The sequence below is a fragment of the Trematomus bernacchii genome, unplaced genomic scaffold, assembly GCF_902827165.1.
Source record: "Trematomus bernacchii unplaced genomic scaffold, fTreBer1.1, whole genome shotgun sequence".
Lineage (NCBI taxonomy): Eukaryota > Metazoa > Chordata > Actinopteri > Perciformes > Nototheniidae > Trematomus > Trematomus bernacchii.
Genome location: NW_022987656.1, coordinates 3,051,913 through 3,076,985, shown reverse-complemented (window position 1 = coordinate 3,076,985; position 25,073 = coordinate 3,051,913). Strand labels below are relative to the sequence as shown.

At 39.3% G+C, this 25,073-nt stretch overlaps 1 protein-coding gene across 1 annotated transcript in view; it reads left to right on the top strand.

Moving 5' to 3' along the window:
• Positions 1 to 46: 46 nt before the first annotated feature.
• Positions 47 to 25,073, top strand: part of lingo2b (leucine rich repeat and Ig domain containing 2b) — a 36,530-nt gene continuing 11,503 nt past the window's right edge. Inside the window, exon 1 of the mRNA XM_034135151.1 lies at positions 47 to 236. The gene's annotated coding sequence lies outside the window, so the exon portion shown is untranslated. The remainder of the gene's footprint in view (positions 237 to 25,073) is intronic.

The following is a 25,073-nucleotide window of genomic DNA, read 5'->3' as shown; positions in this document are numbered from 1 at the left end:
TGCCTCTTTAAACCTGGAGCTGCCACCAGGAAGGATGCTCTGCTTGCTTACTGGAGAGAAAAAATAAATAGAAGACGAATAGATATTTTTTCACAAGAAGGTAGTTTTCGTGGAAGCAAGAGACCAACTCAGTGAGAGAAAGTGTGGGAGTGTGTGTCAGTTAGACCCTCGGACTCCCGACTCAGTGATGTAAAACGTGAAGGTGGATTTTGGCATGTGGAGGAGCAGGTAAAAAGGTAAGCCTCATGACACTTCACTGATCACTCACAGCATGGAGTTACAAGCTGTTTCCTCGCACGACTCAATATTAACTGTTAAAAAAAAAAGATATTGACACTTGGTTTCATCAGCAGACAGGCGTAATCATCTGGGCGTGAGGTGTGAAGATTTGGGCAGAAATAAATGAACAAATTAATAAAGTTCCCCATACTGTTTTATGATGAATGAGAATGGATTTGCTGTAGGTGTTGAAAATGTGGTGCATTCACTGTGAGAGTTTGGGTGGATGACGACACTTCCTTCCCCCAACATTGTGGGATGAAAATGTAATCAATTAAGTGATTAAAAAAGTGGCATTATGGGTGAATGGTTTGGTGAAGCCCGTGGATGTGACTAGTTTTTTTTTTAAGCCGTAACGAGATTGCATGTGTACCCAGGCCGACAAGATGACAGCAACACACTTCACAAGGTGGATAAGACCCTCCCCGAGAAGCTCAGCGGGGGTGACACATGCACTGTGTGAAGTTGGCGGCTGGTGCGCGGCTGTGAGTGGCCCTGCAGCAGAGCACCACAGTCCTTTTTCTGTACCCCCAGAGTGGCCCTCTAAAAGCCTGTGGGTGGGGGAATAGTGTAGATATACTCTTTCATGTGGATGAGTGCTTGCTAAAAAAAAAACTTCTATCCTGACCTTAAGTATGAGAAACAGGACTGAATTATAAATGAGTTAAGCTCCAGAGAAAGGGACTCGGCTACTGTCTGACTTGTGCGGGCATTAATTGAGTATGGCATTGGCTCCGAAAATTGCGTGCAAATTAAATATTTTCGTTGTAATGGAGAGTAGAGCTCAGGGGAAAAAATTGCCAGGAATGCATTTGTAAGCCAGATCTAAAAATAAAAAAAGGGGCGTTCAGGAATAACAGTTCGAAGTGCGTCAAATCTCGTGTCGGTGAATATCAAACTAAGTTTTCTTCGTGATAAATGCGCGTAGTTTTTCTTCTTTTTTTTTTGTGTGTCTGTAAGCAAGAGGGATGCTAATGGAGGAGAGATAGGATACAGGCGTCACCGCTGCAAGATAGAGAGAGCGTGTCTGCGAGAGAGTGTGTGAGGCGTTTCCATGGCAACCTGTCAGGGGTGTGTTTGGTCCCCGGAGACGGTGAGGAAAGGAGGGGAGAAGAGAGATGAGAAGCGAGGAGAAAACTATCCCTCGTTAAGGGTGAGAGGGGGATGGGAAAGGAGATAATAGAGGGAAGAGGGAAAGGTGGGATTGTCTCCCCTCCACCCCCCACCCCCCCCCCCCCCCCCCCCCCCCCCCCACCTTACATTACCCCTCCTATTGTTTTCTCTTTTCCCGGATTCCTTCCCTTCTCTCACGCCACCTCCTCTGTTCACTTGAAAGTAACTGTCGTGGCTTCGTCGGTGTCATACGCGAGGCGTTCACTGTGATCATCAAGTGCATCAAAGTGTTTGAACTCGTCGTAATTCGTGATCATTCTCTGTCGGCTTTGGTTGACACTTTTTTTTTTCACACTTCCTTGAGGTGTCTTTAGTGAGTCATACTGACCGTGACCAGAGTCTCTACATCCACAGTTCAGACCTGTTCATTTATCACTCGTCCTCAAGAGACTTAACATGCAACCATGTGGCTGCGCATCAGCCAGCTGGGTGCTTCTTTGCACTTTAATTTCCTTTTACATGGAGCCATTAATGTAGGGAAGCGATGCCAGTCTTTGGACTTAATCTGATTAGTTCTTTTGGTGCTGATTAGAGCTGATCTCCTATATTGGCATTGTTTGGACCTCCATGATCTGTGGCTATTAGCTTCAACCCAACACATCCATACCACACCCATAGCCAAATATAAAGACCCCAACATTAATATACAAGGAAAACGCAATGTAAAAATGAAGGCAGGAACACTAAAGCTCTAAAAAACGACGTTAACATTATTGTTAAAGGACAATTGCCATCTGTTGCAGCAACAAGTGTCCCTTTTTTTTTAATGACGTAGGCCTACCATTGAAAATACTTTCCATGATCATGTTTTTTGTTATTTGAGACTTTGACCAACAACCTCTTCTGTCGTTTACGTACGAGGAATTATTGCAGAAAAAAAATACAAAAAAATGTAAAAGTCAGTATTCTGATACTTCGCTAAAGAAAATCTCAAAGGCTGAATTCAACTCAAAAGGTTTTTAAATGATGCCCATATCTACTACTTGCACAGAAGTTAAGCAAATAATGCCTTGGTGAATTAAAAAAATAATATGATAAAGAGCAGGGGCCTCATTTATAAAGACTTGCGTAGGATTCACGTGGGAAGGTTGCTTACGTAGGACAAAGCAAATAAATACGCACAGACATTTTCCGATTCATAAAAGACTGCGTACCGGTTTCCCTTTTATAAATCACAATCAAATGCGAAATGCGGCGCAGCTTTTGCGGGCTTCACGTAACGCCCATATTTGTCTATAAATAGTCAAAGAAATGCCCATTCATTCATTCATTTTGACTGACTGCATGAAGAAGATCGCAGGAGATGATGACAGAACAGCTAAAAAAGACATCTCACACCGTGTCAGATTTTGGTTCTTTTGGCGAGGTTGAGATTTATCATATTGTTTGGTGGATGCAGTTTGAACCAGAGTAGCAGCATGGAGGTCGGATCGTCACCAAAATAAATAAATAAGTGGTCCGAAAAAGGTTAATGACAAAAAAAATACACATAACCTTCCTCAGGCAGTGTGTTTGTCCCGGGGACAGGAGACACCCCCTTGATGAGAAACTGTAAGAAATGATCGGGGAATCCCTCCGGAGTGGAGTCATGACGACTGGATCTGAATTATTTTGTTGTATTTGGTGGTTTGTGTTCCAGCTTTCGATCAGCAACTATATATCCATAATCCACCAGTTAAAGGAAATACAACTAATGTGTTGTGTTATATTAGCTGTACAATTTACCACATATGGTGTTCTTAGTTTCCATACCTCCTGTGTTTTACGAGCGACTTATCAAGTCTTGGCAAACGGCATAAAACACGATTAAACGTGATAGTATATAAAACCATGCTCGTATCTACAACCTATAGAAATGCAAAACGGCGTCAGTTTAGACGTCATTCTGTCCTCCTGCTTACCGCATCATTTATGAGAAAACATTTCATAACATTAACAACATATTCGAGGTGGTTTTAAATAACATATCCGTATTTATTTATTTCTCCAAGTTATGTTTTTGTGTGCACTGAGGAGTCTCAAACAGGCGTTTGTTTAATCATTTTAAGATTGGCTTTAATCAATGTTTGAAAATGAATTCTTCATATTTGATAAATGAGAGGTAACATTTTATTTATGGTATTATTTCCACATATTTCTCTCCATTCTTCCTTCTGCCAACGGTGTCGCAGTTTCTCGTCTCTCCCGTTTGTGTGCTTAGTGCGTACGCATGGGTTAGAGTTTGCTTGGAGGACCGCACATTTTCCCGTCAAGTTAGTATTTTATAAATCGCAAACATTGCGTAAAAACTGGCGTACGCCATTTTTTGAGCGTATATCCCTTTATAAATGAGGCCCCTGGACATTACTGTCTTATAAAAAGAAAAGAAAGTCCACTTAAACCAGATGTATGAATTTTGGCAAGAGCATAAAAAGCTCTAACATGTATTATGTTACGTTTTTCTCATACTGATATTCTGCACAAACTGTGCTGTTGTATTTGCTGTAAAGTGTCTTTACTGTAGGGTATTTTTATTATATGTACAGCACTTTGGCTCGACCAAAAATCGTTTATAAATGTGCTATATAAATAAAACTTGATTTGATTTGATTTGATTATATATAAGCATCTTTTTTATATTCATCATAATTATAAAATGACATTTGCCACATACTGAAGCAATGATTTTTTTAATGATGTATATGCCTACTATTCACACAAACTTGATAACGAAAGCCCTAGGCATACTATCTTGCGGCTTACTCCTAAGCGTGCGGTGCGATCTCCATCTCCGGTTTATCCGAGAGATCCAATATCTATGGTAACCATTCTCCTAAGAACACCAGAGTCTTTACCTTCAACTCCCTCTGGAAATCCAACAACCCTCGGATTTCTCCTTCTTTGGCGATTCTCCTGGTCTTCAAGTTGCGGGTGCTAGTGGAGCCTCGCAGATGGGGGGTGCTGCAGCCCCCTCAGCACCCCCCCTCCATCCCGCGTCCATTCGCGATATCTCGCTGTCTCGCAGATCCCACGCAGCAAGCAGGAAATGAACCCAGCTCACACTGTCACTCACAGCAGCGAGCCGCGCAACGTCCCGCCAACACGACACCCAGACCCCACGCAGCATTCTCATCTGTTTGTCCTTACTGGTATCATTTTCTGGTTGCTAACAAACGCCATTGTAACACATAATCACTGATGTTCCGCTGTAACGGTGGTAGACTCATCAGAACAGAGTGGGCGAGCTGACCAATCAGAGCACAGTGGGCTCACAGGAAGGGGGGGGGGGGGGGCAGGAGCTCCAACAAGCCGTTTAGGACAGAGAGTGAATACACATACTATATAGAGATGCTGTATGAGAAACCAATGTGAGTTTGGAACATTGCACAATATAAATCTATTCTAGTAGACCTCAACAATGGAATTATGATCAGTAGAAATGGCCATGACATGGGACCTTTAAAGAAATGCAAGGTGTTGCACTGACGTATCACTGAGGCCTGCTAAGCAGTCCACTGTGTTTAAGAGCAGCTGCTGCATGGTCATACTAGAAATAATGAATGATCAGCTGTCCTTCTACCAGTGCCTGTTTTATTGTGCTTGCTAAAGTAAGAATGACAGAAAGTAGTTAATTAGAGGGTATAATGATTTGTATTCAGACAAATTAAAGTTGAAATGTTGGGTGTCTTTAACACCTATTCTGCTTTAAGTGCAAAATAAAGAACAGCTGGCCGCCTGAGCAGCGCCATAACTGATGAAAAGACTAAAGCTTTTAATAGCTTCAACAATTATCTTAAGTGTTTCTTAAGTATTATTTTGTTAAGCAAATGTTCAAAGTGGCCAAACAGTGGTACTACAAGTAGAGACTCTTTCCCATTGACTTACATTGGGAAAGAGACATCTGTAAATCATCAAGGTCTAAAAATGGTTAAATGCTATGAAAACCGAATCCAGAGTTATTTCTACTCCTTATTAATTTGACCGAGAGTGGTAGATCGGGGGCAGGGCTAAGAATGAACGTTGCCCCGCCTCTGACGCTGAATCCAGTTCTCTTTAAACATCCATGATGCGAGCAGCATATTACGTCCCATATTTACGTTTATTGTTGGGCCGAGATTTCAAGTGGCCGCAGTAATTATGACCCAAGGAAGTAAGGTGATATACAGAACTACAAAGTATGCGTACGAAGGAGGAACAGGTCAAACAAACACAAGACCTTTTCCAAGGATTCAAAGTTAACATTGATTTAAGTTAAATTATGCCACGTGCATATTGCCCTTAACCAACCTCACGTACACAACATACCTAAGTTACGTAAAAGCAGTTATTTTGACCTAATTGTGATCTTTTTCTTAACCTAACCAGGTAGTTTCGTTGACTAAACCTTGAGCATGTTAACCACATGTTTGAATCTGTAATTTTTCACACCGTTCACCTGTCGCTGTTGCTCTCCTATGATCAAGTATTTAGTTATTTGAGCCTTTGACACATAACCTCTTCTTTCAATTGTGTATGAGGAGGTTTTTCTTCGAGAGCCTGCTCAAAAGATAGGAAACCATCTTAAAAAAGTAAGTAATCTGATGGGTTAATCTAAGGAGGTTTGCTAAAATGGCTTAAAAACTAAAGACTATACTAAAAGATGAAATTCCAAATTCAAAGGATATTTGTGTTGTGCAAAATAGCTACAGTGAAGATTAGTTTTAAGGAACTGTTGTGTAAAGGAGGTGGCAGAGAAAGTGATTCACACATATGAATTAAGACAATAGAACATATATACATTCTCAACTAACACTTACGGAGAAGCAAAAATAGAAACACATCATGGGAAAAATAAGTAGAACAACCATTTAGTGTAGCAGACCGTATGCTAATTTTGTAATCCCCCTGCTCTTGTTCTGAATGCAGATATTGGCGAACAGGACAGTGACGGCAACACGCTATGGGTGGTTACTGGAGACATTTTTTTCAGTTTGACAGGGAAGACAAGGCGAGTCTGTGGGGCCTTTACTCGACAGTGATTAGCATTGCAGATGTGGTTTTCTGTAGGCGTCAGATTCAACAAACTCAAGGTTCCCCCCTATCTCCAGTGCATGATTAAAATGTAACAGTTATGCGTGGGAAATTCACAAGAGCAGAATTATGCTCCGACACTCACAAAGCCTATTTTTTGCTCAGGTATGTTGGACCTCCTCCTGCACACGCTCTCTTTTGTTTCCCACTTGAACATAAATACACATAAGGGCACGACCCATATGGGAGGTTTGTTTTTTAATTTGGAGCCAAAATCGTCTCATAACACCTTTTTATTTTCTACAGATATAAAAAAATAACGTGTTGATGTGAAGGAGAACATTGATGTAAGTCATGTGAATTTTGTAGAGGCACGAAGAATAAAGACAATAATGGAAACTATTTCAAAACATAACCTTTCAAACAGTCATATTTCTTCACTCAAAGCATGGTCACAAACGTGTGCATAGGCATTATAAACATAACAATAGTCGTATAACCGACAAACCCGTCATCATAATAATGATCATAACAATAAAACGCCTTCACGGTTATGCAATCCTGTTGAAATGTCACGATCCAATTAATTCAGGTCACGATCCTCACGCCAGCGTAGTATTGATCTGCTTTTAAAATAAATATGTGATCAATCAAACATCTATTGCTCGAGACAACAGAATGAAGCTGATTCTTAATGAAAGCCTGTAGCAGCTGGGTCATTTATCAGAAAACACACTACACACGCACACAAAAACACTCGTGTGAACACGAACATGGACAATGGCTATAGTTTGATGGTGCACAGATGGTATGATATCTAGCCGCTAGAGGAAGATGCACACAGACGTATATGTAGGATTGTAAAATATCTTTATTATTTATTAAATAAGCTGTGATAACTGCAATATTTAGATTGATACATTGTAACCACTTCTCTCACACATTTCTGCTTTAATAATAAATGTATTCCCATTAAAATGCCACATGGGACATGAGCACTGAGTCCATGTTGCTCTGTACTGTCTTGACCCACTGCAATTACACATTGCATTAATAAATAATAAGGTTATTTACTGGCTTAATGTAGGCAAATCTATATTCTGTGTTGTATCACAGCACATACTAGATGAAAGTGCTTCTTTGTGTAAAATAAAAAGGTGCTAAAAGTCCAAATGTTTCAAAGGGCCTGCCACTCTGCTGCCACATATAAAGATGCGGCCTCTGTGATGTCAACAGCACATAATGGCACACTTCGTTCCCGAGGAGGAAATCAACAGGTAGGTCTCTGGAGGACACACTCCTGCAAGAGATGCCAGTTCAATGGGGAAAGGCTTTCAGCACTATCGAGTTCTCCTGTTAGCTTGGGCTTCCCTTCCTCTGGTATCATCACGTACACGGAGGAAGGTTGACATTCTTCATAAGCCTATTTTTACATTATTTAAGAGCACGGTCTATAAAAGTAGCTGGACACCCTTTTTTAAGCAGTACATTTATTAACACAGAAGTGGAGTCACTTTCTGAGCTTCTTATGCAAGATCTAACCCTAACCCTAACCCTTTTCACATCTTCAAAGTTAACTGAGGCCAGGGGTATTATGTTTTCCGGTTGTCCGTCCGTAAATTCGTACGTTCAATTGTTGTGAATGCTAGGAGGGAATTTCTTCAAATTTCGTTAGACCACAATAATTTGTACCTTATCCAATGTCTCCAAAAATGTAGCATTAGCTGCAAAGCTACTTGCTATGGCTAACAATGGCTTTCTTTGGTGGTTGCATATTGTTAGCTAATCACACAATTAGCTAGATGCTAATTGGCAGCAGCATAATGATTTGCAATTTATAGAAACTCAAACAATTGTTTTACTCTTGCACACAATTGAACACCATTTCCTTTTAAAGTCAGTTCAACCAAATGACACGTTTTGCCCTCACTCTTTTAAGATATCCATCTCTTATAAAAAAAAAAAAACAATCTAATTTTTCTTACCAACTGAATTTGTTAGTTTCAGTAATCCAATTGCCTATTAAATCTACATTCTAATGAAAACAATAAAGATGACTAATGAGAGAACCATGTTCTTTAACATCTAACAGATATCACAAATGACCCTGGTTGCATTAAAGTTAATAGTTGCCATATTGTATGGCAAAAAGACAAACCTTGTATAAAGCCAAAATAGGATTATATTCTGCATGATATTTGTGTTCCACTGGACCAGACAGATTATTGTGGAAACAGACAGCAGAGGTGAGGAATTAAATGTGACATTAGCCAGGAGGCAGATTTGATATCAGAATGTCAGAGTACCTGCCTGTCCTCCTATCTGTTTCCACTTGGGTATTTTATTCATTTCAACAGCGATGCCCCGTAACCCTGCACCTCCAGGAGTTCTGCCTGTATCTGGCCTGTAGTCTATCATTAGCTCCCTCTGATCTCTCCCTCGCTGCCTCCCTCCCCCTCTGCTACGGCAAATTGACTTTAGTCCCAAATACAGTAAAATAATAGAAAGGCATAAGAGGGAAATATATTACACATTGTTCAGGGGATATGTCAGCCCTGAGGGGTTTAGGAAAGTAAAACATAAGGAGACCAAAATGAGCAATGGAAGGTTATAAAGACATTTCTGAATTGGATAATAGAGCGGAAATGATGCCAAGAGTCAACAGGGAGGCATTTCAGAATGCCATTTAAAGTGCACGAACGGCAGAGCATGAAATAAAATAAATCTGATACAGAAATTGAAAGTGAAAGCAGTGGTAGGTTAGCATGGAACATGATATAAAGGAAATGCTTTGACCTCAAAGTATAATGTAAAGACAAATTAGATATTTTTCCTTTTCAATTTTGAATCCGCAGCTTCAGTGAAAATGAATACAGATTACTGCAAGGCTAATATTAGCTGTTTATGTATAAATGTGTTGGATTCCAATGTGTGGCAGCAGCAATTAAGTACAATTATCACCCCTCCCCATATAAGCATTCAATTGCCCTGTGACGTAAAGATCAAGCATAGCTGTTGAAATGTAATCGCAACATTTGTTTTCCTGGCAGTACCACAGGGAAATAAATGCCACCAGGTGATAGACAAACACAAATCACCCCTATTTCCTGACATTGTATCTGGGGTAATAAAAACATCTGCTGATTGCCTGTCATGTATGATAGAAGGGAAGATATGGCCTGCTGTTGCACATCTCAGAACAAATATTGTTCCAATCTAAGATGGTCAATATGGCTGTATTCACCTCTGTGACAGCATGCAGGATGGCTTAGCTTGCGAGCTCAAATAAAAGCGGCGAGTGCCGATACAAACAGGTTGTTTGCTCATGCAGGGAACATAACAGAAGATAACACCTGCTGTACTTTTACTTACTTTCCTGTCAATGCCATTAGTCCAGCTAGCTTTAATCTGAATGCAATAACCCCTGTCCCATTATAAAGCACTTCACAGAACACAAAGGCCAACAGTGTAGCAACAGGCCTGCGTGTTTCCAGTTGTGGAGCCTCTGGCCTCTCAGCTGTGCTGTTGTTTGGACGCCAGTGCTCTGTCATCCTCTGTCTGAAAGCACACTCCTTGCCGTGGGGCCATGTGGCTGGTTGACGGCCAAAGCCAAAGCTTTTTTTAGAATGAAAACATCATCCAGATAATAGCTGTGTCCTTCCTCGCTGGTACACTGAGCATCTGAACCAGAGGTAGTTTGCATTGCTGCCTCTCAATCAGGTTTTTTTTAAAGTTTGTTTTATTTGAGGTTTCAATAGTATTATAACCTATATAGTTTAGCATTATACATTGTATTTAGTGTATTTCAGTCTGGTCTCAAGGGTCTCACTATATGGCATTTAATACTAACACCTGGGCAGTTGTCAACATATTAATAGCAACACCCAATGTATTACAATGCTAACCATGTGATACAATGCTAGTCGCTTTTCAGAGCAGAAACCACGTGTTACTTAGCTAGCCATGTGCTACAACCAGTGTTGGGTGTAACGCGTTTCTAAAGTAACAGAGTTACAGTGATGTATTACTTTTTGCTGTAACGCAGTAATGTAATGCATTACTAATGAAATTTGGGTAATATAATACCCGTTACATTTCTCAGTAACGCACGTTACAACACATTTTAACCCGAAATTAAGTGGTATTTAGTTTTTTAAGAATTCACCAACATCGCGAGACATTCCGACACCAGAGAAAAATTGTGTGGGTAGATTAGTAAGCCTGGTGTTTACGTAAGGGTTAATGTGCAGCGAGGCAGTCATTATAGGGAAAAGAAGACCCGACAGGCTGATCAGGGAGCCCGACCCGAAGCGGAGGGATCTTCATGAGCCTGAAGGGTGTTCTTTTCCCCATAATGACCGCCTTGCATAATGATTTTATTGACTTAAAAATTATCGTATTTCTTCGGCTAAGAAAAAAAACACAGTGGGCCGATCGGACGATGTGGGCCGGTCGGATAAGTCACTAGCATCCCCCCCTGATACAGACGGGCTGTCAGGAGAGAGGAAAAGAGAGGCTCCGTTTATTATTCCCGTGTTATTATTCAAAGTTACTGTAAACTTCTGAATAATGTAATAACTACTAGAGTCTAGTCTGTCAAAGGGAGAATCTAGTAATTTTTTCGCGCAATGTTAGTAACTGTAGTGTGATTACTGAATGTATAACAGTAACGCGTTACATTACTCCGTTACCGAAAAATGTAATGTGATTACAGTAACGCGTTAGACCCAACACTGCCTATAATGATCATATAAACGTGTGCCTCGGAAATAATTGTTTACATTAATCGTGACCAAACCGTTTGAGACCCACTGAGATAACTTAGACTAAAGTTAACTATCTAAACACTGAGAGAGTCTTTTACTTCACCTGAGATTCTCAGTCTGACAGGAGAGAGTTCTCCCTCCACCTTGTTGTTGAAAAAGCTCCTTATATCCGTTAGCGTAGCACCAGATGCTAACAACAAAGATCTCCGGTACCGGTGCGCTCTCTCTCTCTCGCTCGCTCGCGCACGCACACAAAATGGCTCGTGCCACACAGAGCCGAGCTTGAATGAAACACAGAGACCCAGACGTACTTGTACTGTAGCATATTATTTTCCAATCAATCCTTTTTCAAATTATGAATTTCACACATAAAAAAAAAAAGACACATACATTTCTTGGGGGTGCTATGGCTATCCTAAGGGGAGCTGCAGCACCCCCTAGCGCCCCCTTGGCGCTGCCTATGCAACTAAGCTGTGTAATAAAAGTTGTTAGTAGCCTTAATGGGACAGAATCATGCTCTCACAGAAACAGACAGCTCCTGCTTCAGGACACTGAGAAATAGAGCAAATGAGCTGCAAGGTGTTATGCAATGTGTCACACAGGCAAATATTACTCAGTATTGCATAGAAACCTCTATGCAGAGACGCACACGGTAGGGAACTAACACAGAAAAGGTTTCGAGTTTTTTGCCAGGTGTTTATATGTCTGTCTGTGGACAAATGGTTAGCTGTGATTAAAGAAAAAGATTGATTTTAAATGTGCATGGTCAGATTATGGGGGATTAAGTGACTATTGACAAAATGGTCTCTTTTCTCATTTATTTAGTTAGTAGTTTAGTGATTTTTATATATGTTTTTTTTTTTTTTCTTCTATTTATCTCTATTCTTGCTGTCTTTGTGTTGCTGTAAGAACTGGATTTCCCCTCTTGCTATGCATAAATGTCTTACTTAGCTTTTTCTATGTTGCTGCTCAGAGGGTTTTATTGAGTGGTACATTACCCTTATTGCTTTTTATTCCTTTGATATATATCTTGGCTTGGTTCTCAAAGAAGATAAAAGCTATTCAAGGCTGTTTTTACATTTCAGATTGATTCTAGGTGAATTTTTGACTCATCTTTGAACAGCTAAAAGGTTATTTTATAATTGTAATACAAGAATGGATTGAATTGAGTTCTGATTGAATTAGCGACAACTGTAGTTTCGTATGGTTTCCCTAACATTATTTGAATTACACAAGTTCCAAAGTTCTGTTTGAAATAACACAACTATCAATGACTGGGAAAAAAGAGGACTATTAGAAGATTCAATTGTGTTTCTTCCAAAACATTTCCTATTTGTATGCTCTTCCAGATTATACGTAACATTCCACGGCTCTTGTCCTTCCAATTTCGTACGGAGTATTCTTCCAATATTATCTGTAAATCCCTTCAGCCAGTGTATGCCATTTAATCCATTGTGGCTGTCACGATCTGTCTGTTTCCTGTTTTATTTTTGAAATATCTTCACTCCCTGTGTTAGGTCTGTTTTTACTTCCTGTTTCTGTGTTTTCCCTCCTGTTGGATTTCTTAATTATGTTCACTTGGTGCCTTTGTGTTTTCCTTCCCTCCCCAGCTGTGTCTTGATCAGTATTGCATGTATTTGAGTTCTGGTTTTCTGTTTGTTGTTGTCAGATCCTTTTATGTCATTTGTGAATTATTTCATGTCAAGGCATTTTTTGTTGTATTCGTACGTTCTGCATTTGGGTCCACCCTGCTGTCCTCTCAATCATGACAGTGACACTGCAAACTACTATATGGAGTTTTAACGTATGGGTGTACATACATTTAATAGCCCAATAGCAGAATAAATGCTATCCATAAATATTATCGAAAGAAATTGGGTTGGATATGTTAATAAACCTACTGTATGCCCTCATAAGAGAATAAAGCGGATTACAGAATGAATTCACTGAAAATGTCTCAAACTAAATGCTGATACAAGCAACCTCATAAACTGAAAAGATTATTTGGGTTTTTGTTGGCTCTTTCTCTCCTTTGTGATGAACAATTCTGTTCTTTCACTTAATTTTCCCAAGTCAGATTTCTCATGAGATGATTGCCTCTAATTTCACCCTTAGACATGTGCAGTGTTGCACAAAACGCCATTAGTCTGCTGTTAAGTGCATTAAGGGATATTTGACTCAACAAAGTGGTTAAATAAAAAATGTTGTTGTATCAACTTGCATTTCAATCTCCTTGTTTATACATAGAGTAAACTTGTTGCTTCATACGAACTCTGGACAATCCAGAGAATCAGGTTTGGACATTGTCCAGAGTTTACTTTAACATGTGTAGCCCAACAGAAGTTTTTCACTTACTTAAAAAATACTCCTTTGGTTTAGAGGAAGCATGAAATGATGCGGATTACACCACAGTCATGTAGCCGGTACATCATTTGATCATACACAACCTAGTTTTTGCAGTTCTTTGTACGACATTCGTCAGCCCTTCCTGAAACATGTTTGCCATTGTCCTTGTCTCTCCAGTTCGAAATATTTGTGTAAATTACCGTACTCCTTCATCCTCAGTTGTGTTTTTTTTCCAATTTTGCGCCAACTACTCATCAAACATGAGACATTAGAAGATGTTGGACAAGGAAGCTGGCAGGGAAAAGTCCAGTTAATGTCCTTTACAAATAATTTGGAGATTGACATTTGCCTTCTTACAATTTCTTCAAGTAATGTCCAGATTTCAGACTTGTCTAAGGTTTGAAAGCATGTGTTCATTTCACAGAATGGGACATGATCATAGAAATACTATGGATGGACAAAAATAGCATAATTTATTGTGTTCAAATTATAGTGTGACTTCATTGCATTGAGGTACTGTATACAGAGTCTAATTTCTAATGGAAAAAGAAAACTCTTCGTCATACACTAATCCACATTGACAGAGTAGGACATGGCTTGTTGAGCTACAAAAGCTCAAAAGAAATTAATAAGTCGGTTTGTTGCAGATTGCTCTCTCTAAAGAAAGAATACTATTTCGGCGAGCAACTAAGTGGTAATGTTTCCGGCCATTTATCAGTTTTAATGGGTCATTAAAGGAGAGGGAGCTCGCAGGATGCACTCAGGTTGCCAAGACATGTGCTAAGTGCACTCAGCATTCCCACATGGACCCCCAGTCACTGGGCTCTGCCATATTTGGACAATAATTTGCAAAGCCGCTCATGTCTACAAAATCAATATTTCTTCATGTGTTATTTACATGCATTTTATATCGTCTTATGAGTTGCTTACATTTCTTATTTTCCAAAAACCCTGAGATTATTTTTGGGAAAACAAGCATGAAAATAGTCTCAATGATTCAAGTGCTACTAACTTTGGGTGCTATAATATAAAGAGTATTGCGCCTGTGTGTCATGAAGATGTTGCATGATGACAGAAATTATGGAAATGGCCTCAAAATACCCTTTTCTTGATGAGAATATAGTTGTCAGATATTATTTATATATAATACATGTTGGGTTGGTCAAACAACAGATGGTTACAACTGGATAACAGTTTCATGATAGTAAGGCATGCCACAGCAACAAAACTGAAAACAATTGTATTTTTTAAGGTTTTGTAAGGAAAGGCACACTCAGAACACCTTCATCTTGCCTGTGACCTTTGAGGTGATCTGACTTGGGCCCTATGAAAAATAAAAAGACAGGACTAAAAACGTATTAAGGTCCAGATGTGAAATATTACTAGAGAAAGGTGGTATCAATTTGTTAGAAATGTCTCTGGTAGCCGGAGCAGCTGCCACCATTTACTCTGCTGCTCTGTGCTCAGCTGATAGAAAATAGATGAGGTGCTAATGGATGCGTGCCACCAGTAGTTCTCCATCCTGTGTAAAGACCCAGGCATGGCTACAGAGGCCACTTTGTCCTCAGTTTCTCTGTATTGATTTCCTGGCATATTATTTATTTTCTTGAATGGTACAATTTGTAAGATTCTGAATGTTGGGACAGCTTGGCTGCTGCATATAGACAGAGAAAATGTGACGTTTCACTTTACCAAAAAAGGAGTGGGGCTGAAATATTTTATGTGCTACTTTTTCAACTGGATGGGTTTTTTAAACTAGCTTCTCCAGGAGGTTTGACTTTTAGGATAGCAGTGGTTTTGAAGACTACATGAGTGAAACACTCTTTAAACATAGAAGCTCTATCCAAACCACACTTCCTTCCAGCACAGACAGTATGAACTCATCATTGTGCAGTGATAGAATTTCCCCTTCTCGCTTGGTCACAAAGTGGATATCAGACTATGCATAATCTCTGGGAGTATTGATGCATGCCTGTGAATATGAGTTATTTCAGTTTGTTTAATCACAATTAAGTGGTTCAAACCCATTCATTCCCAAAAGAGTTCAGTCTCCGGCTATGTTTGCAGACAGCCAATTATGCGGCAGGTGTAAAAGGCAGGTAGTTTCCTTTGAAAGCATCCAAACTGCTCACACACACACACACACACACACACACACACACACACACACACACACACACACACACACACACACACACACACACACACACACACACACACACACACACACACACACACACACACACACACACACACACACAGTAATTGAATGCTTTTACATTAATTCTGTGGATCTGCATTCTGGAGTAAACAAATCACAGAATAACAGGTTCTCAGTCTGGGTGAACCTCAGGCTTTTGTTACATTTTAAGTAAGACATCCACAAACACTATAAAGCAGTCACTGCTTTTATTGCTGCAACAGCTACACCTATGGAAGAGCTACATTAGTGGAATTAAGTAATTATTGATTCTGGCAACCAGTAGAAATTGCAGAAATGCTGTTGTTTACTGGAAAGATCTAACTGAGGAACCTGGTCTTATGAAACAACATTTTTGAAATAGTATTGATCAATCTAAAAGATAAACATTACTGGTTTCTGAGATGAGGGGATTTGCTCGTTGAACTATCAGTTGGTCCCTGGGGAATTTTGACGGCCATTTTTTGTCAAATCTAAAATGGTGTACTACATAGATAGACTAAAGACCCTAATGGCGGGGTAAGTTCAACACGGTGTGGTTTGTGTGATATATCATTAAACTTGTGAAAAAGGTGATTATAGCGATTACCTTACTCTAAGGTGGGATAAAGGGAGAGATAGGTAAGATGCAACAGTTGGTCAAATTCAACACTGTTTGGGCCTCATTATAGCCCACTTAGTAGGGGTCTCGGCCGATATAATGGTGCCAGTCCCCTTGTGGTGGACCCGGTATCAAATCTGGCCTGGGACAATTTGCCGCAAATCATCCCCTTTGTCTTCCCCTTTCTACTCTGTCTCTTCAATAAAGGCCCCCCAAAAAAACCTTAGTACGCAATCAGGACGTCAAAAAATGCTTGGTAAGAGTTATTTTCTTTCTCCTGAATCAATCATCAGTCCGTTAGATTATCAGCTGAATTATATATCTGATTCTTTGATAACAAGTTGAAGGTACATATCTCTGTACCAAAGAACTTAAGAGGGTTAACTTGGACACCAAATGGGTATATCTAATCAATTACCACTCCAACTTCATCATAAAGCTGATTTGGCTTGTGACTGTCTTGGGAACAATGATATTCAGCTTGTAAGAGAGAAAGAGGTTGAGAAGAGCCATTGCCCAATTAACCCGGGTCAGCTCCAAAGCAGCACAAAACTCTTTGTTTCCCCCAATGTCAGTTCGCTAAATCAATATTGTCATGATTTCGATTTTTGGTGTTCTATTTAGAAACGTTTTCTGCGGTGCAGTGTTGCGTAGTTTCAGGTTCATATTTTGTTCATATTCGTCCCTATACCCTAACCCTTACCCCAACCCTAGCCCCTGAGGCTCATTGGTATTCTTACCAATAGAAATCCAATGTCCAAAAGAGTTCCCTCACTGGGTTTTCTAACTCATTATCATCCCAATGCCTAACCCTACCCCAGAATCAGCAGAAAATAAGCTGTCTTTTGCTGTATACCTTTCCAGATGGTTGTACACGGACACACCAAGTTCGGATTTTTCACATTTTTACTTGCCCAAAACCCTTAACACTAACTATACGTATGAGTCAATGACAATCATATCAAGGGAAGAAGCTAGAGGTACTACATACTGGTTTTCTAACCAATTATAAATGAATAAAAGACTTTGTTATACATCTTGCAGCTGACTAAAGTGATTGGTAGCTGATTTACAGTATGTTAACCCACTTGATTTCCTACTGTCTCTTGACAACTCCTACGTAATGTCCGTCATGCTAACACTGTGCATGCTGAGGGAGACTCTGTCAGAAAGGGTTGATGAGAATGACTCTTTCCTTTCCACTCCAATGTCACCTTGGCTGTCACAGCGACTTGAATTTGCTTCAAAGCCCGAGCGATTTCTAGGGAGTGACGGTGGAGATTGCTAATCCGTCAGAATGATTTGGTGACAGGCGAAAGTGCTAATCCCCCTCATGTTATTCAGTGCCAGCGAGGACAGCCTAATCCCTCGCTGTGGGTCGAATGTAAAAAAAGATATGACGCCAACTAAACGACTCTCTAGGAAAATGATCGGAGAAAATTCCAGATATTAACAGCGCCAATATTTACTGCTCCCCAGTGTATATGGTAGTAAATACATTTTGGTTCTAAGCCAAATTCATGGGATTACTGACAGATGAGTAGTAAGACATTCTGTTCCTCAGGCTAATGAAAGTGAATGTGAAAACCTAAAAAGTTTCTTTAACATGTTTAAGGGCTATATTTCTATTTTGTTTGTGGAAAAACCAACTTAGTTTTCACATATTATATCATGTTTTAAAACGTTTTCGGAGGAACCCATGAATGCAAGTGATGCTGCTTATTTCTCTTACCCTTTCCCAAACACAAACTCGTCTGAAGCCAGTGAGAACATTTCCTGGAGTTCAAACATCCGTCTGAAAAAGGCTTTCGTCAACATTCTTGTTATTAATAATTGCTAGCGGGCAGAATTAGTTCCTAGAAATGTGGAAGTGGAAGAGACTTTCCCGGAAAGAAGTGTAAGTTCTTAGAATGCAAAGAATTGGGAATGAGAGCATATCATGATTGTGAATCCCTTGGCAGATAATAGGAAATGACTGATTTTAAAAGCTTGTATTAATTATAAAGCTGTCAGAGGCATCCTGCTTTAGTTCCGAATGTTTACTTCCGAATGTTTACTTTATGGAAATGAGGTGTGCAGTGACCCAGAGGGAGTGTGAGGAGAATAGCAGCAAGATGTCCTCAAGCACTGCAAATGAATTGGAAACTTCTATTCAAACTGGACGAGTTAATCACGTAATTATTAGCACTCGGATGCAACTACACTTTTGTTCTGCGTGACCTCTCATTCACTGCGGTGAATCACCATTGCTGACTGAATGAGTGAGTTTTCATTCTGGAGCTTGCATGTAGAAACGGACAAAAATAAAGAATGAATTTGACATTTGGGAAATAAGCCTCTGCACTAGCTTACCAATATTAATTAATACAATGTAATATTACGTAGGATTTGATGTTTATATTAGATAAGAATAGATTATACTTTTATTGCAAAGTAAGTCTCAATTGGGTTTTAATTAAAAAAAGATATATCAATATATCATTTTGACATATATCATGTATTATCAGATATCCTTTATTCCTCCCACAGCAGGGGAATATACATTTGATTTTATTCAGATATATTACATACATTCATATACATTATACATAACATTTATACAGTAACATTATAAATATTGAACAATGCATATTTATAATTGTATTTATCAATCATTATTTAATTATAGCATATTTAAATGCATTCAATTGTATTGTGCTATTATCACTATCATACTATCCCAAGGTATATCTATTTCACTTAAATGTATTATTACCTATACACATTAAAAAACATATGTACACTGACTAAGTGCATCCAATTATAATTTGTTTTGCCCACTTCTGGATCACTATTAATGTTATTAATCCCATTGGAATAAAGACACACATATATCTGTATTTGGTTAATTGAATTGATTGATTGATGCAATATCATACCTACTGTATCATGTTTGATCCACAAATGAAATAATAACAAATGAAATGCCCCCTCAATCGCATAAATGTTCATCTAAAGTATTGGTTGAAAAAAACAAATACACCTTTCTCAATATTAGCAAAATAGCTAGCTTGATAGGTCACTTGAGTCATAACAAAACAAGAATATTATTGTCTTGAATTTGGTAAATATAGCCCTCTACTTCCTGCATTACATTGCTAGAGGGCAGTAGACCCTGGCCCTTTCTCATTTCTCTAATTCCCCTCCTCGACTCCCCTCCTCGACTCCTATCCTCGTGTCTTAGTCCCGCCCACAGGAGATGCGAGCGGAGGAGTCGAGAAGGGGAACCGAGGGGAGAGGAGGGGAAGCAGCAGGCGTTTAGAGAAATGAGAACTCCTCTCCTCTGAGCGGTCATTTTAAAGAGACGTCCATTAATGATGACAGGAGGCACAGCAGCCCTCTGTCTGATGGACAGATGTGTTCATGACGACTTGTATGTTTACTTTGAATTAATTCACAGTGCGGTATAATGAGACAATAAGAGGCTAAAGATGCGAACATATACACACACACATATATAGGTATATATATATTTATATAAATATATACAATTTCAGAATGAAACAAGTATGAGAGCACTCTCATAACAACGTAACACTATCAGAGACTGGATATATCCCCCCCCCCCCTCTGGTCGCTACAATGAGGAAATGAAATTACGGGCCAAAAGTTGTATTTACAATTATTAAAAGTAAGCATAGGACACCAAACCAACTGAGACCTGTCTGTCCGCCGCATCTACGCACACACACACACACACACACACACACACACACACACACACACACACACACACACACACACACACACACACACACACACACACACACACACACACACACACACACACACACACACACTGTACCACACGCACCTACACACTTTAGTTTACAACACACACTTACAGCTCCTAAAGCATATAATATATATCAGGATACAGCCGTTGTGTATTTTATTATGTGAAGCACTAAATGGTTTTAGACAAATATCGACTCTTTGTTTGTAGATATCTACTAAACTACAGCATACAAATACAGAGAGTAATGTAGGCCTGTTATACTGAGTGATATATATTATACACACTGCTCTGCTTTCTGCACGGACCTCACAGCTGTTCTCACTGTAAACATCACGTCTGATTCAAGCAGTTAATAAAATAATATCCAGGGGATGCATGCAGAGCTGTCATTGGCTGAGATAAGTCCGGCCGTGCGTCACGACTCTTTGAAACATCACTGTTGCCGGAAATACATCCGCGGAGGAGCCACGGAGGAACCATCAGTGTATCCTCGATTATGGCTCCTACAGAGCTACAGCGTGGTTCGCGCACGTGGAGGCACACTTTGCTGTTTATACATCCATGCAGATTGTATACGATATGTTTGGCAGCTAATCATTGATCTTGTTCATGATGTTGGGTTATCAGAAACTTGTATATCAAGTATGGTATAAATGGTAGTATAGGGTTGAATATTAAGCCAGAGCCTGCGGCTGGTTAGCTTATCTTAAACCCTGACAGCACAGTAAACCGTGAGCTTGATTCTTGCCAATGTACCACGACTACAGCTCACTAATTAACACATTGTATCTTGTTTGATAAATCCGTACAAAATTGAAGCAGAAAAACAGGAATTGTGGTATTATAAGGGATTATGTGCGGGACTATTTCTTGGCCGGAGGCAGTGATTTGCTGCAAACAAGATATTATTTCGTTTTTGTGTGAGCTTTAGAGTTACTGGTAGCAGAGTTCCCGTTAGCCGGTAATTACCGGACTATGACCGGTAAAATATGCTGAAGACCGGCAAATCTAAATCTCTCCGGTCAAAATGTCCGGTCAAAATAATTTCCCTTTAGCACAATACGGCATCAGTTGCGCCACTTATGTGACAGACAAGAATAGTATGTGACAGACAAGAATAGTCAATTCTAATGACTAACATTTAATGTGGAGAAAGAGTGTCCTGTATGGGTTGATTGTGCGTTGATCTGTTGGTAATGCCTCGGGGTTCCGGTGGGCATGTAAACAAATGCATAATGCTGCGCTATACTTTGTGGCCTCACCCGGTTGCATAGCGACGCTTATTGTTTAGGTGTCTTTTAATAAGCATGTAGTCATATCATTAGCTAGAACTAGCTAGATCTGATCGATATGGACATAAACGCGAGTGAAGTCTAATCTGACGGGAGCAAGAGATCAGCTGCTGCTGACGAGTTGACACGCAGCTCTGCATGATCATCTGCAGCTGAGCGGAACAAACCACACACTTCAGGTTAGAATATCACGTAGCTATTTTAATTACCTCTCAAACTACCTAAACTAGTTATAGATATGTTTAGTTTTACTGTCGGGTCACTAATTACTGGATCCGCGAGCTGCATGATACTGACGGGCTGTCAGGAGAGGGAGAGAGTGCTCCGTTTATTATTCCCGTGTTATAAATTACTGTACACTTTTGAATAATGTAGTTAATCTACTAGAATTAGTTTGTTTAATATCGAATCATATCAATTTGTTTAAAAGCTCAATAAATAACAAAGAAGACCTTTGACCGGCACTTTTCTCATTTTGTCCGGAAGATTTAAACTTTAACGGACATGTTGACTGGCAAAAAAATATTCTAACGGGAACTCTGACTGGTAGGTTATATATTTATTCTTTATATTTTAACCTTTGGATACAGCCAGGAGAGCTTTTTCCAACTTCCAATAATGTTAATTCAAATCAAATGTAGACAGAAGAAACAGACAGTGTACCAATAACTGATGTGTTGCACTCTTAAACGTGATTTTGCAATGGTAGGTTGAACTTAATTATTTTTAAAATCCCATATGTTCTATATAACAGTCCAATAAAAAAAGGATATTGCATCATATCCGTTCATCTCCCCAATAATTGAATCCAGCTTGTTGTATTGACTTTTATCAAAGCTTCAATGAACAGAACGCAGACACAAGAGGACAACATTTCTCTTCTTAAAGTAAATACAAATGCCTTATTTATGAGGTTCCTTGCTGTTTTCAAATGAGAGCACTTTCCATTGTTCTTATTTCCTCTGAGAAACGTCTGTTGAATCTTAAAATCAAGGACGAACTTTAATCAATACTTGGGATCAATGTGGGCACCATATAATTGCAACAGGGCCCTACTAGGACAGTACAAATGCCTCCCTTGAGTTTTGCTTCGAACATAAAAATGTTGACAACAAGAGACCGTCTAACATCAGTGGGCTCCTTTCCCCTTTAGATGTAAATTAACACTTGACCTTTTCAGGCGACGCCTCTTCGCCTTTGTGGATTGGCGTCATCTGAAATTGAAAGGGACATAGTTAAGAATGAAGCCAAGGGAGTTCTTTCACCTTCTGAAAGAAAAATGAATCATATGTTACATTGTGTGAAGATCTTCTCTGGTTAAGTAAAACCTTGTATTTGGGCTATTTTGGTGTTTTTTAATATGATTGTGAGGATTTCACACAAGCTTAACTGAAGATAATCCCGACCCCTACCCCAGTTTGCAGTAAACCTTGGAAGGCACTACAAACTTTGCAAATAAACGATAATGCAGTTTTGAAAGAAATGACATGGAACTTGTCTGCACAAGATAATAACATTATAAGACTGAGTGCAGGAAAAAAAAACGCTGTTATATGCTATGACAAATCTTATTTTGGTGAATGGGAAAGAGGCCTATGAATCACTGTGGTCGGTAGTACACATATACCATGAAAAATGGATGAGTTCTACCTCCCGAGACTAAAATTAGACAGGAACCTAATATGGCGAGTGTCCTTCAAGTAACACTGTCATTTATAAACAAGACACACAGGGTGGGAAAAAATCTGCTATTCCACAAAACCGAGAAACGTAATGCCAGTCGACACGCCGTGGAAAATCAGATTATTCCTTTAAAATGGAAACCTAAGCAGCCATTGAGATGAAGCATTGGCATCTTTTCAAGCAGTCATTTCACAAATATGATTACTGTGTGACTGTTGTTCAATGACAACAGTGAAGTAGAATACACAATGGCAGAAAGGGATAAACGTACAATGTACTATGAATATGACATTTTCCGTTTTGCAAGCTTTAAATGTGAGTGTGTGCATGTTAATGTTTTGGGAAATATACTTAAGCAACTTAACTAATTCATTAATTAATATGGAAAGACCTTAATTCCTTTAAAAGCACCTGTGGGCAAAAGCCAATAATGAGTTGCTTACATTGAAAAGTGCAGGCTAAATGGCTTATGAATAAATCAATTTTATTAGGTAATGTATGCATTGCTGCAAATTAGTAGCTCACAAGTGGCCTGAAACGTCTTTTTTTCTTGGCTGACCATAAAGTACTTGCTATTAGTCATCTAGACATAGGTGTCCAGGTTAGGGTTAGGGTTGAGAAAAGAGCCACAATGCTTATAAGACCATTCACGCTAAGAGCATTTGGTCAGTTCTCTAAAAGGCTGCATCAGCTATAGATTTGTAAACCTATTTTTCTGGTAAAGTCTTAAATATTGAAAGTAGAGAGATCATTATGAGAACTAAATGACCAGACGTCAATACTGCTTGATTTCTAATGGCCATTTGTTGGCATTCTGACATTAACTTTAATTGGTCTGGATTGCATTACTTAATATAGGTCTCCTTTTAGCTCTGGTTTTGACTCCACCAAGTTCTGATGGATATATTCAACCTAATATTGCAGTGCGCTTATATTGAATGTAGTGAAATGCCTGGTGCGTTTCATGCAGGGGCTGATAGGGATGTGATTAACCTGTTGCGAACGTCTTAAATGTTTTTGTCATGGGAAGTGTTTTATAGTAGGTTTTTAGAGCTTTTTTGTTAGACCAACACTGATGAGAGCAGTCAAAACTAAAAAAAAGGCAGAATTAAATCAACTAAAATGGCACTCAGAGAGTGTAGACCTTCACCAAGGCCAACGCATTCACATCTTCCTAGAATGGTCCCATTGCCGGGGGTTGGGAAGTCTTTCTTTCAATTGTAGTGTGTTCATGAGCTTTAAGTCATAATGTGATAGGGAGGCTAGTATTGCTTTCACTGCTCAGATTAAATGTAATGTTTGCATGTGAACTCATAGCAAAGGAAGTAAATAAGTTAAAATATGCAAACCAAATGTTCTTCAGACTTTCCGACAAGGGCGCATTCTCAAGGATTTTCCAGTTGTTAATTCATTCTTCACCATATGAGGCAAGTGAAGCAAAAATTGCACAAATCTAGCAAATGTTTATGTAATAGAAACTTGGGATCCGCTCCCATTTTTTCATTGGGTTCTTTCTTGGCCCATTCTACACCCTTCCATTATGTTTCATGAAAATTGGGCCAGTAGTTTTTCTGCGTACAGACAAACAGACAAACCAAGCAAAAATATAACCTTCTTTGCTGGGATAAAAAATAACGTATATGCTTCAGAGAGCTAAGAACTGCATAGTAGATAAGTCTCTGTGGGGTTGTCACTACAAGTGACACCTTTCACATCATACATTACATAGTCATTTGATCTATTATAAATCTGAAAGCATTTGATTCCGACTTGCCATGTTGAAAGTGTCACAGAAAAGTCATAAATTCTAAAGCAGTGAGATTGCCTCCACATAAAAGTGACCTGGGTGCTTATTCAGATTTGAGCACATGAAGATTCACCATATGTAACGAAAACCACATTCAAAAGGAGCTTACATTTGAATTGAAACAGACAATAAATGAAAATATGGCACATGCTGCTGTGA